This window comes from Mus caroli, chromosome 4, assembly GCF_900094665.2.
Source record: "Mus caroli chromosome 4, CAROLI_EIJ_v1.1, whole genome shotgun sequence".
Lineage (NCBI taxonomy): Eukaryota > Metazoa > Chordata > Mammalia > Rodentia > Muridae > Mus > Mus caroli.
The window spans coordinates 69863485-69884281 of record NC_034573.1 but is presented as its reverse complement, the minus strand read 5'-3'; the positions used below and the strand labels follow the sequence as shown (position 1 = coordinate 69884281).

General features: G+C 35.9%; 1 protein-coding gene and 1 pseudogene across 40 annotated transcripts in view; one reads left to right on the top strand and one right to left on the bottom strand.

Annotated features, from left to right (window-relative positions):
- LOC110293345 overlaps nucleotides 1-11839 on the bottom strand; it is a 21134-nt pseudogene extending 9295 nt beyond the window's left edge.
- Nucleotides 1-20797, top strand: part of Ptprd (protein tyrosine phosphatase receptor type D) — a 2211569-nt gene that overhangs the window by 1331518 nt on the left and 859254 nt on the right. The window lies entirely within an intron of this gene.

Here is a 20797-nt window from a genome sequence, read left to right as displayed (position 1 = left end):
GTACCTTAGGCAGGGGCCCGAGTTCCAGGAGCATGAGGGAACGCCTACCCTGTCATGTAGGTGAATTATGACCATCGGGGTTCAGACCTCAGTTCAAATGAAGACCAGCCTGCAATTCCCCACAGAAAATGTTCAACATCCTTAATCATCAGGGAAATGCAAATCAAAACAACCTTGAGATTCCACCTCACTCCAGTCAGAATTGCTAAAATCAAAAATTCAGGTGACAACAGATGCTGGCGAGGATGTGGAGAAGGAAGAACACTCCTCCATTTCTAGTGTGATTGCAAGCTTGTACAAACACTCTGGAAATCAGTCTGTCGGTTCCTCAGAAAATTGGACATAGTACTACTGGAAGATCCAGCAATACCTCTCCTGGGCTTATACTCAGAAGATATTCCAACTGATAATAAGGACACATGCTCCACTATGTTCATAGCAGCCTTATTTATAATAGCCAGAAGCTGGAAAAAAAACAGATGTCCCTCAACAGAAGAATGGATACAGAAAATGTGGTACATTTACACTTCATCTTCACATTTAAAAACAGTGAATTTATGAACTTCTTGGGCAAATGGATGTATCTGGAGGATATCATCCTTAGTGAGGTAACCCAATCACAAAAGAAGTCACTTGATATGCACTCACTGATAAGTGGATATTAGCGAAAACAATTCTTAACAATAAAAGAACAGCTGGGAGAATCACCATCCCTAACCTCAAGCTTTACAACAGAGCAATAGTGATAAAAAAAAAACTGCATGGTATTGGTACAGAGACAAACAGGTTGATCAGTGGAATACAATTGAATACCCAGAAATAAAAACCACATACTTTATCTTTGACAATAAAGCCAAAAATATACAATGGAAAAAAGAAAGCATATTCAATAAATGGTGCTGGTCTAACTTGCTGTCTGTATATAGAAAAATGAAAATAGACCCATATTTGTCACCTTCTACAAGGTTCAAGTCCATGTGGATCATGGCCCTTAACGTAAAAACAGATACACTGAATCTAATAGAAGAGATAATGGCAAAGAGCCTTGAACTCGTTGGCACAGGGGGAAATTTCCTAAACAGAACTCCAGTGGCTCATGTTCTAAGATCAAGAATTGATAAATGGCCGGGCGTGGTGGCACACGCCTTTAATCCCAGCACTCGGGAGGCAGAGGCAGGCGGATTTCTGAGTTTGAGGCCAGCCTGGTCTACAAAGTGAGCTCCAAGACAGCCAGGGCTATACAGAGAAACCCTGTCTCGTAAAACCAAAAAAAAAAAAAAAAAAAAAAATTGATAAATGGGACCTCATGAAACTGGAAAGCTTCTGTGAGGCAAAGGACATAATCAATAAGACAAATTGGCAACCAACATGTTCGGGGGAAAAAAAAAAACTTCACCAACCCCACATCTGTTAGAGGGCTAATATCAAAAATATATAAAGAACTCAAGAAGCTAATCACCAAAAAAACAAACAACTGTATCAAAAAAATGGGGTATAGAACTAAACTGAGATTTTTACAAGTGAGGAACCTCGAATGGCTGAGAAGCACCTAAAGAAATATTCAAAGCCTTTATTTTTTAGAGAAATGCAAATCAAAACATTCTCAAATTTCAATGTGTACAAAATTGCCATGAGGATTGGTAAGAATTGAAATGCTCTCTTTGACTATGACTAGGTAGATCCAGAATGTGTCTCTGTCACCAAAGATGGATTTCATGCCACTGGAAGATGAGTAGATGTGACTTCTTAGAAGAGCTAGAATGAGTCTAAGAAGAGATAGCATTTGTGCCATGCCTTGATTTGGAAAGGACCTGGTCTTGTACATCACAGTGAGGGTCATATGAGAGGAAATAGAAGTAATAGCAGATGCATAAAGCTACACAAATGGAATTGTGAAGATGAAGTGACATATAAAAAGCACCTTGCATCATGTATTTTTTCATTAAGAACTGTGCTTTTGTGGTGTGAAGTTGTATTTTACCACATATTAACCTTTACACCATGGATAAGTAACTCTCATTATGAGCTTCACTGGAATAAAGCTGTTATATTTAGCAAAACTGTATTAAATTTACATATGAGCTAAGTGGGTATCACAAGCTCAAAAGTAATAGTTCTTGTATAACACTTGATAATTCTTTATATATATATATTTTTTATTACATCTTTTCCTCAATTACATTTCCAATGCTATCCCAAAAGTCCCCCATACCCTCCCACCTACTTCCCTACTCACCCATTCCCATTTTTTTGGCCCTGGAGTTCCCCTGTACTGGGGCATATAAAGTTTGCATGTCCAATGGGCCTCTCTTTCCAGTGATGGCCGTCTAGGCCATCTTTCGATACATATGCAGCTAGAGTCAAGAGCTCCGGGGTACTGGTTAGTTCATATTGTTGTTCCACCCATAGGGTTGTGTGTCCCTTCAGCTCCTTGGGTACTTTCTCCAGCTCCTCCATTGGGGGCCCTGTGATCCATTCACTAGCTGACTGTGAGCATCCACTTCTGTGTTTGCCAGGCCCCGGCATAGTCTCACAAGAGACAGCTATATCTGGGTCCTTTCAGCAAAATCTTGCTAGTGAATGCAATGGTGTCAGCGTTTGGATCCTGATCATGGGATGGATCTCTGGATATGGCAGTCTCTAGATGGTCCATAGCATGTAATATAGAGACACTTGTTGAGTTTTACACAAGCTTATTTGTTTGATTTATTTCAGGGATTGACTATGTAGAAGTTGATGGCTTGAATGTGAGATACTCTACTATAAGTCTGAGTGCTAGAACTCCTGGAAGGTCCCACAATTCCTAAATCAATTTTTAATGTTTCCTTTTTGTCACCATCTCCACTCTCCTTTCCATGGTATAAATTCAGAAGAGCACTTTATGTGCTGAGGAATTTAGTTTTTCAGTTTAGCAGACAAAAGGCTCTCCTGGTATTTTTTTCTACAGAACAATGCTTTTATACTGCACAATAGCTTACAGATAAAAAGCTTTATTGCAGGAACAATATGTTTGTTTTAAATGTGAAGTAGAAACGTAAAGAGAATGACATTATGAGAAGTGGAGCTAGACCTTTGACCAGCACACATTACGTTGTGCCACCAGTTTCACAGACAAAGACAGGTAAAATGAGAGTGAACAAGAAGAATGATGAGGAAGGATGCAAGGCCAGAGTCGCACAAAAATGAAGTATTCCATAGCATTTTACAGAAATGACAAGTAGAACTGTTACCTAGAAAAACCATAAAGTTACACATATATTCCTAAGTAAACCCATCACATGGAGGACTACAGTGCAGCAAGGTCAATTATTTAAACATATTATGCAGTATTTAGAAAGTCTTTGTGGTTTAATAACAATTATATCATTTGTCTTTACAAATATGGTTGTCTATATAAATACACACACAAACACACACAGTTGTCTTAGACATTTACTCTCTTATTAATGACATCATTTCCTGAGGCTCTGCCAGTACAATCCTCACTATGTCTGAAATCTCCTTCTCAGCCACTCTAGACCCAAGGTAATAATTTGTGAGAGTGTATGTTCTACTTTGGTTCATCCAAATAAGTTGAACATGTAAAGCTAGGTTGAGTCTATTCTCACTTGAAAAGGTGTTTGGTTAGTAGTAAGGTGATAGAATTTGTGTGTGTGTGTGTGTGTGTGTGTGTGTGTGTGTGTGTGTGTGTGTGGTGTACTCAAGTACAACTAATTAACACACACAATAAAAGTTTCTTCCTTGAACTCATTTCCTCAGAAGTAATAATAGGGATCACATATAAGCCAAGTGACCAGACAACAAAACCTTGTGCTTTCCTGTGCTTCTAACTCATAGGACACTAATCCCAGGACAATAATTAAAGGGATACAGATTTCCAGGCTTCAGTTTAATTGGAAGATTAAGCAAATGTGAGGTTTACATTTTTGTGCATAGTATAAAAAGATAAAAATATGTTTGCCTTAGCTTCCAAGAGTAATTATTTGTGACTAGATTGCTTTAAATTAGAATATTCAACAAAGATAGTGATCTCAGGCAAAATTTCTCAGATTGTAATACTTGTTGAGAGAGTGGATACAGTCTAGTTCTATTCTTATCTTGAGCCAGCAGATGATAGCAGATAAGTGTGAAAACAGTTTCTCTGTGCCCTATTCTCAGGCCAGGCATGTGGTTATTCCATAGAAATGCTTCATCCCTACAGATAACTGCTTGTGGTTCGACAATTTAATCTAGTTATGCTGCTACCTTTAGTTCCTTCTATGTTCTGAGAGTGACCTGGTCTATCCTCAAAGGCAGCCCCCACTTCTGATAACTAAAGCAAGCCTGGCCTACTAACTACATTGTAACTGACTTTAAATTCAGAGTTTCCCTTTCTTCATTTCACTATTCTGCTTCAGAGGCTCAGGAACCTCAGACACATTTTCTTTTCATATTTCTCATATAGGATCATGTATTCCCTGCTGTATTGAATGGGTTGCACCTAGGAACAAACATGGGAGAGGTGCTCAGAATGAGGTTGGGGCCAAGCATGCATCACTTCCATCTTGTTCCCATTTGTGTCAATTCCTAGTACTTCACATGTGCACCAACTTATAGAATCTGGCAGCTTATAGAATCTGGTTTAATAATTCTTACTGAAATTAATCTTAATTATTCTACCTTATTTATCCTGTATCAATCCTCTAATCCCTGGCTCTCTCTGAAAAACTAGCCTCATTTTGAAGCAATCCTCCCTTAACCTTTTCCTCAGTAGTATAAACTCAATTTGCAATGGGTAATTTTATTTGTCAGCCTAATGAGATCTAGAGTTACTTGGAAGATGGACATGAACATGCCTATTAGGAATTATCATGAGGGGGTTAACTGAGGGGGGAAGACAGTACCACTGTGGGTTACACTAGGACCTGTGCTGAGATTCTGAACTGTATAAAAATGAGAAAGTTAGCTCAGCCCAAGGATTCACTATTCTCATTCTTTCCAAATATGAATGCAATGTGGCCAGCTGCTTTGGGCTCTTGCTTCCTTAACTGTGCCATGATGGACCAGACCTTGACAATGTGAGCCAAAATAAATGCTTTGTCCTTAAGATGCTTATGTAATGGCATTTTATCACAACCCCAGGAAAAGTAACTAAGAGAAGTTTACTTCACAGGAGCTCCACGAATTCCAAGAGTTTTTTTTTTTTTTTTTTTTTTTTTTTAAAGCTTGTGTCAGGAATTTAGAAAAAAAATTGCCAATATTATGTTTACTATCTTAGCTTTTTTATTCTTTTGTTGAAGCACCATTATGAAAAGCAATGTGGAGAGGGGAATATTTATTATACTTCCACTTCCACATCACTGTTCATCATTGTAGGAAGTCATGACCAGAACTCAAGTAGAGTAGAAACCTGGAGATAGGATCTGATGTAGAGGCTGGGGGCTGGGGTGGGGGAACAGGGGATGGTGGTGGTGTTGGGGCTGGAGAGGTGCTGATTACTAGCTTGTAGCTTGCTCAGTCTGCATTCTTATGAAACCTAGGACCATAGGCCCAGGTATAGCACCACCCAAAATGGGCTTGGCCCTCCCCCATCAATCACTAGTTTAAAAAATGCTCCACAGAATGACTGAAGCACTATCTAATGGAGGCATTTTCTCAGTTGATATTCCATTCTCTCACACGATTCTAGACTATTTTAAGTTGATATAAAATTGGTCAGCAAAAATACATAATATATTATGGCTTAAACTATGGTATGATTTGCAAATAATATACTGTTTGACTTTTTCCCCCCAATGGGTTTTATGTCCTTGTATTCAACCAACCACAGAATATCCAAAAAGTTTTTCCACACGTGTTGAGCATGTATATTATTTGAGTTTGTGTGTGTGTGTGTGTGTGTGTGTGTGTGTGTGTGTGTGTGTGTGTAGTGTATAAACAGCTGACCACATTGCATCAATCACAGTCAGGAAGAATGAGAGTGGTGGATTATTGTGATATATATATATATATACATATATATATATAAATTCACATTAAAGAATGATGAGTACACTTTTCCTATGCCTTCTATCAACTCTTGTCTGTAATTTGTCTGTTATATGTATCTGAATATTGCCAACCTGAATATTGCCTGGTAAATATTGTCTGTGAATCTGTCTGTGTATAAGAAAAACCTTTTGCTCTATATTTGTGGAACAAATAAAAAAGCACCATACTAAAAAGAGTGAGGGACATTTTGCAGAAATATTTAACAGAATTTTATAAGGGATTAAGTCGCTAACTTCAGTTCACTCCAACTGACCCAGATAACAAACAAGCAATATCAAAAAGTCAAATGCTGCTTCCAGCATTTATGGTGGATATTTGTTTTATTGAGTTCTTTTCAACCTTTTTCTTGATTTCAAAATAAAATAGGGCACATAAACACACACACACACACACACACATTGGTCTATGGGTCATCATCATGGAAGTGTACATAATGTAAGATTGTATTTATCCATTATCTTGGAATTCAGAAGTTGACATGGCAGATCAGTGGCAAGCAAAATTGGTTGTAACATTGTTTTCTTTAAGACAATTTAAACAAATCGGCTGATTACATAGTAGGTTAAGTCTTAGGTGACTTCAGTGTGTATTATTAACTTTGCTGTGTGGTTTAGAGACTTGGTAGGATGTACGAGGTATTTTTTTAATCTATTGTCACAGATTGCATTACTTGGGATACGATAATAAGCTAGAGATAATATATTTAGGAGAATATCAATTACATACAAGTCCTATTATAGTCTGTAATAGTTTAAGAGTTTGGTTATCCAAGATGTCCTGGAGGAAGTTACCCATCGATACCAACAAATAATTGTATTGCTATTATTTAAATATTATTTGATTTTTAATATACAAGGATGATTTTCTTTTTATTGGTTATTATATTTATTTACATTTCAAATGTTATCCCCCTTCTCAGTTTCCTCTCCACAATCCCCCTTTCCCTCTCGCCTCTCCATCTATGAGAGTGCTCAAGGATGATTTTCAATAAGCTGAAAGAAATTTCAAAAATTTATAGTTTATAAAGACTAGCATTTCAAGTCTTTATAAATTCTATTTATCTAAATATAATGCCTCTGGCACTAGTATTCTTGATCAAATATGTTGTATCAGTATTCAAACAATATGAGTTTCCTTCTCCAGTCTCATTATGATCCCTATTTCTCAGCATTGTCAAGACACCTACTTTGCCTTCCTTGGAAGGCTTTCTCTTCATCCAACAAGTACAAGTCACACATACATCATTCTCTTTAGTCCACTGACATTCATCTTGCTAACTGAGCACTATTTTCTGGGAAAATTGTTTCTGTGATGTCCAATTTTGATATGACAATAAACTTGAGTATTTACCAACCATTACAGTAAGAAGCAAGCATGCATTTCTCTCCTCATTCTGACAAACACAGAAATATTGCATGATCTAAGTTTGGCCACACAGATGCCACGCCATGGGCTTTCAGTCTGGGGTGAAAGATGCATTGAAAGAAGGAACTCTTGGAGGTTTTATCACATCACAGTATAGCAGCCAGACATTCTATGAGTCACTCACGACTTCCTCGTCTCACATGTTCTTTAGGTCCCCATCGATTCTCAAAGTTCCTAGTGATCTTCTAATAATTTCTTTTTCTTTAAGACAATTAGAGATAGCTGTAAATGATGACACATAACTACAGTCTAAGTATTACAGAGGCTGATGGTGAAGGACCACTTTAAATTTGAGGTTACCTTTACTCTCCATAATTCAAGAGGAACCTAGAACACAGTTAGAAACTTTCTCAAAAGAAAACAAACAAAACAAATTTGAGACCATGTTTACCTCCAAACTCTTTGTGGATAGAATACTTTTTTATTTGATTGAATACCTTAGCAAGTAAAATTATAGTACTTTCAACTTGAATAGAATTATTTCCAATGTCTATATTTAGAATATGGCAGCAAAATGTGCACATTGTGTAGGAACAATTGTGTAGGATACATGTGTTACAGGGAATCAAAAGGTCAAAAGATGCTTACATTTCATTTCTAACCTTGACAGCCTTATTGTAAAGATATCTCCATCTAGAAAAATATAACCAAATATCAATCTTGAATCTATAAGTAAAAGCCATCTACCTTTCAAAAACTTTCAACTACTATTAGTAGGGCATGTCACTTACAAAGACTTGTATTGTGAGGCTGAGAAACTATGAATAAGATAAATTTAGAAAAGTAGGAGATGGAGAAATAAAAGAAAGTCAACACCTATGATTCTGAGTCAAATATTTGACTATGTATTTCTCTATCTTCATTTGTATCACAATGAAATGCCTAAAGCAAAACAATATCATTAAGAAAAGGGGGTTAATTTAATCAAAATAATAGATATTGAAAGCTAATATCAAGCACTGCTGTAGAACTGGCCTCTACTTAAAGTCTTCTTGGAAAGGCAATTTTGTAGAAGATAACATACTGCCATTGAAACACATAGATAAATCTCATGAGACTGTAGGGGAATCTCATAAGAATTGTATTAATTCCTTCTGAAGCTTGCTACCTCTGAAAACTGCAGACACTAGTTCTACATCACTAAACAGTAGCCCAAGCTTCCAGTGCTCAAACTCTTTAGGAAAAAACAACTTTAGGTCTCAGAAATATATAGTGTGGATTTTACATTTAATCTTTGTAATAATGCTATAATGTAATTGTTCATTCACTTATAGAAACCATGACCAAGAAATGTTTTCCAATATAATGTGTTTAGACCATGTCAGAAAAGATGCAAATATGTTAAACAAATGTACTGTAAAAATGTATTATATAGAAAGTATACATATTAGTAGTAAACTATATGCATGTATGTATATTTATGATTATACTTATATAGTTACATAGAGCCATAATATATACAATTAATGCAAGTTTATATGTACACACACACGGCCGCAACACATAGACACTACACAAAAATGTACAATAATGCATTTACAGTTACATTAGTATATGCAATACATTTACATGCACATGTATTTGCATTTCAGTAATACACTAAGAGTTAGTTATAAAGTATTCTAAGTTTAAATCCTTTTCTCAAGCTAGAAAGATGGCACAGCATTTAAGAGTACTTGCTCCTTTTGCAGAAGAACCAGTTTTGTTCCCAGGACCCATGTGGTGGTGCAGACTTCTAGATCCAAGGAATCTAATGCTCTCTTCTGGTCTTTGTGAGCACCAGTCACACACATAATGCTCACACATAAACACACACTTATATACATAAAAAATAACAAAATCTTAGAGTTTTGTCTTTATCTTTTCTGATTCAGAGTTACGTTTTTATGTAGAAAATTGGTCATACCTTATTTAGTTTGACTAAATAGTAAAAACAGTTCTTGCTTATGGAATTATATGCAGCAACTATTTTATATGAGCTAATAATACACTATGAATATAGACATTATACACGACTATGCAGGAAAACAAATTCAAATATACATTTATAGCTAAAGCACTTTATTTTGTAGTCTATAATGTCAAGCATTTTCAACTAAGACAACAAATTGACTCAATTTGTTGAGTCTGAATTTTGTCACCTCACAACCAGAAATGTTTTTTAAAATGGCATATTGGTGGTTAAACTTCATTAAATTATAATTATGGCCAAAATATTATCTTATAATTTCACTGCATCAGGAATTTAAAAACAACTAACTCGGTTGATTCGAACTCTAGGCTCCACATCATGCTACAATTAGATGTTTGCTTGGACTGCAGCCATCTAAAGGTTTGAGGAGAGCAGATAGAACATCTTCAGAGATGGCTCCTTTGCATGCTTGTAGACAGAAGATGTCACTTCTTTTCTGGCTATTGATTTCAGACTTTACTTTTGTACCATGTGTGCTTTTGCATTAGTGACTGAGCTTTCCCATCGGAAAGTAATTTGACAGAGAAAGAGTGATCGCAAGAGAAGCTGTGGTATATTTTGATGTCCTATTCAACTGCATATTTCCTGGTTGTTATTTATTAACTAGAAACCAAGCCCTTTTTTCAGCTTCTGCATTCTCCATCTATTTGAAGGAAGGAATACAACAGAGAATATGGACATAATGTGTTTTAAAACACATCTGTCACAAACAGCAATGTGCCGATTCAGTCAGTTTATATGTGTGTGCTACGGATCCAGATAGGGGTTGTGCTCATAATTTTCATCTCAAAGAGAAAAAAAAACCTAAAAGAATAATCCTAAACATCTACATGATACAATAATACTGTTCCCCCAGAGAATAGGAGCCAGGACCTTTGAAAGCTGTGACACACATGAAAATAGTAACAGAAAAGCACATTTCCAGAACCTAATAAGTATGTAAGGAAGATTGACACATGATCACAATTGTTCTGAAATGGTAGCAGAAAAGGCAATAACTTTGGTCAAGCTACTTCACCACATTTAGAAGCTTCATTTCCTTTAAAAGGTAGATAATATCAGCTTCCTCTTCTACTTCAGAGAAGTAGGAGGAAAAAGATATTATAATGCAACTACTTTAGAAACAAAATTCTGTAGTGACTTGAATTATAGTAAGTATTTATGAGGCCATCATTTTGTTGGTTGTGAAATGAAGTCTTCCTCTCCTATCTTTAAAACAATATTTAAGTATATGTATTTTAATTCTCATATTTTACTTTGAGTGCAACATATGCCTTTTGCTCACTAACCACTTACTAATTGCCTAAAATATGACATAAATGTTAAAAAGCAAGACATAGTTGCAACATGGACAAATAAAGTTTCTTCTCCATCCTAGAACTGCTATGTGAACAAAGCCTTTATCTCATTCCAAGAACTCATCTACGGCCTGAGATCTCATCCCATTAGTGAGGGAAAATGCCTTCTAACAGTATAATAATCTCCTGAAGCATTCTGAGACCATTTTTATTAACCCTTCCCTATGGATTTCATCCTTGGCCCCTTTCCCAGCTGTCATCATTCTATTTATATCAGTAAGAGAAAAGTATTTATGAACAAAACAATACTAGAATTAAGATAAATGTGAGTCTTCTAAGATAGCTAGGGATTCCAAAAGACATCTTATTAAATATGCATTTACTTAAGTCATGTTTACGTTAATGCTTTTTCATTTTTCTCCTTGATTATGATTTTTAAATTTTTATGTACATTGGTGTTTTTGCTTGCATGTGTGAGCAAGGCAGATTCCATGGAACAGGAGTTACAGACACTTGTGAGCTTCCATGTTCTCCTCTAGAGAACAGTCAGTACTCTGAACCAGTGAGACATCTCTCCAGCCCTGCCTTTACTTTTTTATCCAAGCCATAGCTTTGATCTTAGGCCACACAGGAATCTTTTCAAATGTGCTTTTTGCACAGAAGATGACTGTTGCCGTCTAGATTTCTCTCAAGATGCTTTAGTCTCAACACCGAGCTGCCAAGGCACATAACCTGACGAGCCTTCTTTCATTATGGTAATTATCTTGAAAGAACAGTCACTGAAATTCAAGTACTTTATTGGAGTGGTAAGGTCAACTCACTTTAGATGTAAGCAAGTTTGATGTTCTTGGCCTATCACTCCCTCAGTAAGGAGAGAATCCAGGAGTCTCACAACAAGGAACATATATTTTCCTCAGAAACAAACCTCCAACATAGAAGGAAATGCAAGACAGACTGCCTCAACCTCTAGGGATGGGATGTAGAAATGCCAGCACAAACCGCAGAGAAGCAGCACACTGGGACTTCCTTCATTAGCCACACCTCTTTGCTTGTCATCTGCATTAAGTGTGTAAAGGGTAGCTGCTTTCCCATGAATCCCTTTCATTCTTATCATCTTTGTACAAAACGGGTTTGAAGTCCAGGATTTTTAAAATTTCCCATCTAGTAGCAGGAAGATTGTTCTTCCGTGTACGATTCTGAAGCAGTAGTGCCTGGGGGAGATTTGATTTGTAGGAAACAGCACATTTGGTGCAGAACAAAGACAACATTGAGTGAAGTAGGATGAGGTGGGTGGACTGTGTGGAGAGGAGATACAGTTATTGGGTATATAAACCACATTCCGGGCCAAGCTGCAGGCCTAGGAGTAGTCAGCCAACAGACACACGCACACACAAAACAGACACAGACACACACACACAAACAAACAAACAGACACACACACACACACACACGCATATGCACAAACAAGAGTTGTAGGGGGACCTTTGTTGAGTTTTGTTCTTGCATTTTTTGTCTTATTGTTTTTGTTTTGAATTTACTTGTTTGTATTGATTTGTTTTGATTTTACTTGTTTGTTTTTTGATTCAGAGATAGAAAAACAACATAATGTGGGTAGGATAATTGAGGGAATTTGAGAGAAATTGGAGGAGGAAAAATAAAACATCATCAAAATGTATTGGATAATTAATTGGTGTGTTCTTCCCTAAGAAACTCTCTTTTTTAACTCTTAACATTTCTTAGATGTCTGTAGTTCTTTGCATGGGGTTAAGGCCTCCTGGGATTTCTCTGTTCATTTGAACATACATACTTTTCCTGTAGTTGTTCAGCCCATATTTAGGCAGTCACATTGCTGAGAATCTGATAAAAGTGTAGCTTTTGATATCACTAGTAGATATAATGTCATAGCAAACTCCATGATCTTCTGACTCTTACAATTTTTCTACACCATCTTCCTAAATGTTCCCTGAGTCTTAGGTTTGAAATGTGTTTTGTAGACCTATCCAGCAGTTAATCATGAAAATACATACGAGGGCTGGTGAGATGGCTCAGTGGGTAAGAGCACCCGACTGCTCTTCCAAAGGTCCAGAGTTCAAATCCCAGCAACCACATGGTGGCTAACAACCATCCGTAACGAGATCTGGCACCCTCTTCTGGAGTGTCTGAAGACAGCTACAGTGTATTTACATATAATAAATAAATAAATCTTAAAAAAAAAAGAAAATACATACGAGTAACATTATAGAGATTGAGCAGGTTATGTTTAGGAACAGACATGTATATACATATATGTCAACACATGAAGCAAAGTTAACAAGAAGAGCAACTACAGATTTGAAAGAGATCAAGAAGTATATGAGAAAATTTGGAAGGTGGGAATAAAAGAGTGAGTTATTAAAGTATACTGTATAAAAAGTTCATAAGGAATAAAAAATGTTCTTTCAGAAAACATTTGAGAAAACATTTGAGAGGATACTGGAAGGTTTAAGCTTATATATATTTTTCCCTTCAATAGCTGTCCAATAATAATTTAATATAACTGTACTTTTATATAAATAAGCTTCATTATATTTGTCATCAGAATCCCTAGAATAAAAGCTGAAATATGAGCAATTATTCTCTATGGAGTGAATTCCCATAAATGACACTATATACGTGTACAAATGGATTTAAACGGAGTCATTACTATGAAGTCAATATTAAATATATTAACAAGCTGCCAATCAAATTTGTCAAACTGATTTGGGAAAGAAGAAAAATTTTTGAATAATTTCAGTTCACAGGCAATTCAGAAGCAGCACCAATTAACAAATGTATCTTGGAATCCCATGTGTCTTTTATTATGTGAAACTGGCTTTTAGTGTAAGAGAGATCTCATGTTTTCCAGAAAAATGATTGTGCTATAAAACAATAAAATTTCCTTAAATAACAAAAGCTTATGAAAATCAGCTACTATGTGGTTATAAAATGTAAGCGTCATATCTTCTAAAATAGCTATAATAAAATATAGCCATTATGAATGCATTTATATTAATTGTTAGTAATGAATTAAATTCCCCCATTTAAATGGAAAGTAGTCTATCTCAATATCTGAACCTGAGCAGAGATACTTTAAATGACCCCATTTCTAACCTACCTTTCAAAGTTAAGAATATAAACTATAATTAAATTTTAATAATTAAGGGAAATCAGAGGCAATCCTGGGGAAAAAAGGTGTCAAATAAGAAAAATGTGGTAGAAATATCATCTTCGAAATTAAAAGAAATTTCTTAAGGTGGAAAATATCACTTTTCCTCATTCCTTTCCAAGTGTATTCTGGATGTCCAGCTACCACAAAGACACTGTGTTTGAAACTTGATTTAAAATAAGAATCTTAATCTAACGGCTGATAAGCAGTAGAGTGTGGGATCTGGGTTTTTTCTGAGAGATGTCCAGCCCCTTTCCCCACTTCATCTTTAATAAGAATGAGTCTGTAGGATCTTTTTGATACTCTTTTGGTGCTATCTTTGGACAAATTTTACAGAACATTCTTGCATTTCAGAAAACCAACACAGCCTTGCTAAGCAGATGAAACCATGCAGATTAGTGGCAACCCTGGTTATAGTTATAGTCAGTTTTGTTAATTTTTATGTGCAAACATGTACTTCTAAACTCAGAATGTTCATTTTAGGCATGGAGTCATAATGTCGGATGTGTAGGAGGGGGAACTGGACATTTAGTGAATAAAAATGAAAATCCAATGAATATGTAATGTGCTCAGGCAAACTCTTCACCAGAGACACACCATTTATAATCTCCAGTTCTTCAGCTAATACACAATTATAATTATACCATGTGCATTTGATTTGCATTGTCAATGCACTTCGCCTGATAATGCTTTAGTTTTATCCTGTTTTTTTCAAGTACAATGTTTTTTTTCAATAATACCAATTTTGCTTTAGTGGAATGGTGTCCGCTTTCACAGAGCGATGTTCTTTGATAGTAACAGAATCCATAAAATACTTTTAAAAAAATTAATGAAGGCATTTGCTCAGCATGGGCTGTTTCATCAAAACGTACCTAGTTTATTTTACAATGGAAAAATTGCAGAGACTTAGGAAGCATTCTGATTGGATCATGAATATTCTAATGGGGTAGAGTAATCTGTGAGAACCATAGCACTCTACTGAAGCTGCTGTTCAACATTTCTAAAGTGTGGAATTCATTTTCCTACAGCACAAAAGAATTCCCTGCAATAAAGACTTTATAACAGCAATAAGACATCTCAGTGGGGTGTGCTTTTCATGAAATAATCACACTTTTGAGAAGCTGGTATTTCCTCTGGTGCATAAATACAGCATATGATGACATGCTGACGTCATGTGCTCCTCCTATTATACACTTACATTGTACTACAAGGTAAGTATCCTAGGAGACTCATGACACAGTGTGGATGCTAGATCATACCACAATACCCTTTGTTACCTTAATAAAAAAATTATTATAGCTTTACCTGGTATCTCAGATTTATAGCACAGAAACACAAATTGTTAGCTTGAGGAAACATCTGGTTTAGTAACATGGGCTATATAATTACTGTAACTTAGCTGCTAACTGTACAACTAGTACTGTTATCATTCAATACTGTTTGGTTTAGATGATGCATCCACTAAGATTAGTGTGGTGTCAGTGCTGAACCTTTCTGATCTGGATTCTTCACAAAGGGCATGGCAAACTTGGACACTGGGAACCTTCTCTGCAAGGTTGGTCCTGTCGGACCTGCTCCAGGAGCTGGAGTTGTATGAATAGGCAGTCCTGACCCCTCCACCACTATTGCTCAAGCTGGGTAGAAGAAGGGAGAAGCAAAGAAGGAAGAAACTCAAATGTCTGATGATGGCACAGGCTTTTGTCTTTTCAACCAAACCTCTTTTGTTAACATGTCTAATAAAAAGCTGAGCCTATTTTAAAAGAGAATGCATGCATGAATTTGAATATTACACAAGAAAAATCCAAAATCCATGCTAACATTATATACATCCCTCCAGATTCTCACACTTGTCATCTTTATTTGCAGCTTGTCTCAAACTGTTGATATTCTAGATTCGTTATAGCACCGTGTATCTTTGGCTTCTCATTGGCAAAGGAACTTTCATTTTTCATTTGTATCAGTGTTTGGACAGAATATTAAGGAAATATATGGTAGGGACCTATAAATGTCAGTTATATGAAGAGTTTTTTTATTTATTAGATACTTTGCTAAAGCTATGCCAAAACCATATGCTCTGTGGGTATAACTCTGGGTTTTGACATTATAGAATAAAATTTTTAAAAGTGGCTTTTAAAAGCAGCATAACTGAAAATTCCATTATAAGTAATGTCACACTACCTATGTTGTAGAAAATATATGCATATTTTAAAGTGTTATTTATTTTAGAAATAATACCATTCCGGTTCACAGAGTTCTTGTAAAAGATGAACAGCATGTTTTAAGCTAATAGTACAATTAACCTATATTTCAGTCCATGTCCAGAGTTAGATTTTCTTTACTTAATTTTGGAAGTAAGTAATGCAATGATAGAACATATTAATAAAATGTCAAGTCTGAAATTCAATCAGTGTGTTAGTTTTGTCTATAATGACAAAAATAATACTAATGAATTTTCTAACCATAATATTCTTGGAATGTTAAGTATTGTTATAGTAAATGACCTTGGCTATTTTAATTATGCAAAAATGTTTCAACACAATGGACAGACATAACCTTTATTTTTATCAGGCATTCTATGACATTTTTCTGCAATTTTTTTATAGAACAAAATTACATGAGACCCTGTTAAAGTGATGGTATAATAAGTTTAAAATGAAGCATGAAAATCTATATTTCTGGAGCGACAGAGATGGTTCAGGGGTTAAGAGTGTCCTCTACTTTTACAGAAGACTAGAGTTCAGTTCAAAGCAGCCATATTGGGCAACTTAATGCTCCTATATCTGCAGTTCCTGGGATACAATGCCCTCTGTAGGCTCTATAAGGAACCCACAAGCACATCCCTTCCTCCATACCCATACATATACACATAACTTTAAAAGACATTAAAATAAAAAGATCTGCATTTCCACACAGTGCTTAAGTAATAACAGAAGCCCTTGTGCAGTCTATTTGACATTTTGCTAAAAATCTCTTATTAGTCATTTCTTTTGGAGTTTTAAGTATTGGTGAGGGATGAATTCTAGCTCTACAACATTTTTAGGCTACAGCATCAGTGACTTTATACAGAGATTCGACTTTGATCACTAATTTCATTAAGTGAGATTATAAGTATTGAAGCTTGAACCAACTGGAGAGAAACTAGAAAGCTCATGTCTGTCTCTAACACTGAGGCCACAATACAGAGAAACTGGAAACCCGAAAAGACACTTCCCCAGATACTCAATTACAATACCTTCATCCTAGGCTTCCTCAACACCAGACACATTAGGAAATGCCTCTGAGCTATTTAAGCCTTCAGTGTGTCTTTTTTTTTTTTTTAACAATTTTTTATTAGATATTTTCTTCATTTACATTTCAAAAGCTATTCTGAAAGTCCCCTATACCCTCCTCCCGCCCTGCTCCCCAACCCGCTCACTCCTGCTTCTTGGCCCTAGCATTCCCCTGTACTGGGGCATATAAAGTTTGGAAGACCAAGGGGCCTCTCTTCCCAATGATGGCTGACTAGGCCATCTTTTGCTACATATGCAGCTAGAGACAGGAGCTCTGGGGGTACTGGGTAGTTCATATTGTTACTCCTCTTATATGGTTGCAGACCCCTTCAGCTCCTTGGGTACTTTTTCTAGCTCCCCCCCCCCGTCCTTTTTTTCCCAGCAGCAGAAGCAAACTGAGATGGTTGGATTTTGTTTCCTTCAAGTCCACATACCATTTAAATAAATCAAGTAAACCATAAACAGAATCAGATATAAACAGTAGTGTTTGCTGTTGTTTTAAATCCCACACCAACTGCTTCATGCATCAACACTACTACTGTATTGAACTAGAAACAACACAGGTTTCTCTTTACAACAACGATGTTTAATGTTCAGTGTTATACCCGTTAGCAAAGTCGATACCTGAGAGAACTTTCTAAAGTAGAAAATAGGGCTTTGAAATGGACCCCTTACACAAATATACCAGCCTTCCCACATCTTCCCACCACACATTGTAACCAGGGATGGGTATATAACTAAAAGCAGTTATCAAGACATTTTACCTCTTGAAGTACAGAGGTCACCATTCTTGCTACTGCCAATCAGCCTCTGGTACTTTCCTATCAGATTTCCAAGTCATCAGTATTCAAGTACCAGGGAACTACAGTGTGGAACCTGTGTATGTAAGCTGGAGAAATCTATTGAGGAACATGACTATAGAGGATATGTTAGAAATTTTAGAGGAACAAAAAGCCATGGGAATGAAATTTCAATTGTGCAAAGCAGAAATTTACTCATGGTATCCATATAATTGTTACATATAGTCAAACTGACTGCTTTGTAGTTGACATGAAATGAAATAGACTCTGCCAAAAGAATCTTAAATAAATTAGCATTTGAATATTACCAAAAATATAAGTGAATGAATACCAGTGTTTAATTCAAAACACATCTTTTACATTATAGAAAATTGTGCTGTTATCTGTGCTTGTAGAGTATTTTCCTCATTTTGAAAAAAAAATCTATTTTCAGAAGTTCCAGAAACAGCTTTGACAAGAACCGTATGCACTATGCACAAAGCAGGCAAATTAAAAAGGGGTTATTGAGGCCAAATATGCTAACCACTAGAGCTAATTTAGTTGCTTTATTGGCCTCCACTTGGCAAGATTTATTGATAGAAATTTCTAACTTAAAACAAAAGAAATTTCCATGTTGGAATTTGTAATTTTGTAGATAGTGTTTCCATGAACAAGTACTTGTGATACTCCAGAAAGAAAGAAAGAAAGAAAGAAAGAAAGAAAGAAAGAAAGAAAGAAAGAAAGAAAGAAAGAAAAAGAAAGAGAGAAAGAAAGCAAGCATACTGTGAGAATATGTAGCCCTGTACTGACCCATCTTTCTGCCAAATGGTTTATTTGATTTTCCTAATAGAAAAGACTCTGAGGAAGATTTTTTTCTGCTTTTCCTCCGTTTTGAATTTCTTACAACCAATTACTTCATATTCTAAGCTCTATCTCTAAGAACATGTCAAATATGACTACTTATGACAGTATATCTTCCTATATCAATTTAAAAACCCTTTACTAACAATAAAAGTAGGTACAGAACATATATTATGCTGAGTTAATGAAGAACAAAAAGTTTCGTTTTACCACAATCCCAGACTTTTGTTGAAATTGGGGCAGATGCCCATTTCCTGCAGAAAATTACCAACTGGAACACACAGCTGCCAGTTTTGACTCTCTGCCATGTGCAGTGCAGTGTTGTGTTATCCTTTGGGACCTGGGGGAGGGGGATGTCCTCCAGTTCTGATCCCTCCTTCAATCTAACTTCACATCACAGAAAAAAAATTCCCAAAGATTTATGTGTGCTCCATGTTCAAGCCTACCATTACTGAGTATTATGCAGATAACAGCTTTTATTCTTGATCCATTTCACGGGCTTTCCTTAGATCAACAGTGCCTATTTTTTTTTTTTTTTTGGCTTGGTTTGATGTAAATTAGTCTGTGCTTATTGAAAAACAATCATTGGAAGGATTTTTGTGATTCATCTGGATTTTTTTAAAATACAAATGCAACAGCTGCTTTTGACTTTAAAAAAAATATTGGCTCTTAGCCCAATGTTCCAAGATGTGTTTTGTGTTGTTTTTTGGATTGATTTGGTTTTGATATTAACTTCCTAGTTATCAAGTTCTTTGATTTAATAAACATAAGAAGATGTGTTATCATCATGGAGCAAGATATTCATTGTCATTATGTAGCAAATCAACTGTGAAATTTGATATTTTAAACAAAATAGTTTCTGAGTTATAATCTGTTTACTCTTTAAAGCAAAAGAGTCTCAAAAAAATTAAGCTATACTCTATCAAGAAAGAGATTTTTCTCCTAGAACTCTTGGGACTGTGTTTTGAAGTCTTCAGATGTCTAATATCATTAGAAAAATAAGTACCAACAATTTTATTTTTTCACATTTTACTATCTGTAACTTAAAATATAAGGAGGATATTCTCAAATTCGTATACAAATACAGTAAATCCCTGTCTTAATTGAAATATAAGATGAAAAGAGAAATTTTGCTTGGTAGGAAATTTGTGCACCAAATATCATACTTTTGTTCATAGAATTTCCATTTGACATTTATGAATTTTATTCTATTGCTTAACAGCTGGGCAGGGAAAATGAAATGCAGCTAAAAGGCCCATTTGGCTTCTGGAATTAGGAGCAGAACAGGATGTCACTCAAGGGAGGTTGCATTGTTGTAGAGAAGGGTGGTTGGCTGTGAGTGCGGTGATGTTCTTATCACTTCTGCTGTGACTAGCTGGCCTTCATGAGGGGCACCTTGTGTTCCCAGACCAGAAGGATGCTCACAGCACCACTGCAGACAGAAGTCCTGGGTTTACGTACCAGGCTCCTCAGTCTCCCCTGTGCCGTTATACATTTGGCAGATATGGAATTTTGGGTTTTCTCACTTAAAAGCTTTCCATAGAGGAAGTCATTTCTCTACCTGTGATTATCAGACCTGTTCATATCAAAAAGACAGCATTTGATCTTCCTTGTAAAAACAAGATTGGAGTATTTTTTTATTGCTGCAGAAGAGAGGTGCAGGACAAAATATCAGGATGAGATTTTAAACTAATGGCTGCTCCTCTTGTCTTAGCATTGAAACATCTTCTAAAAAATGAAGCATGTCATGAAAAAAGAAGTTAAAGTGAGTATCATGAAATGCTCAAGGCCTATCTATACCTGAATCTATGAAGAGCAGAGGTATGATCAGAAAAATAGGGTGTAGGAGAAGTGAAGCTAAAACCTGACAGAAACTTGAACCTGTGAGGAGAATGTTGGGCAGGCACTCAGGTGAGAAAATGAAGCAGATAATCTCCCCAAAATATTTAATCTCTCTCTCTCTCTCTCTCTCTCTCTCT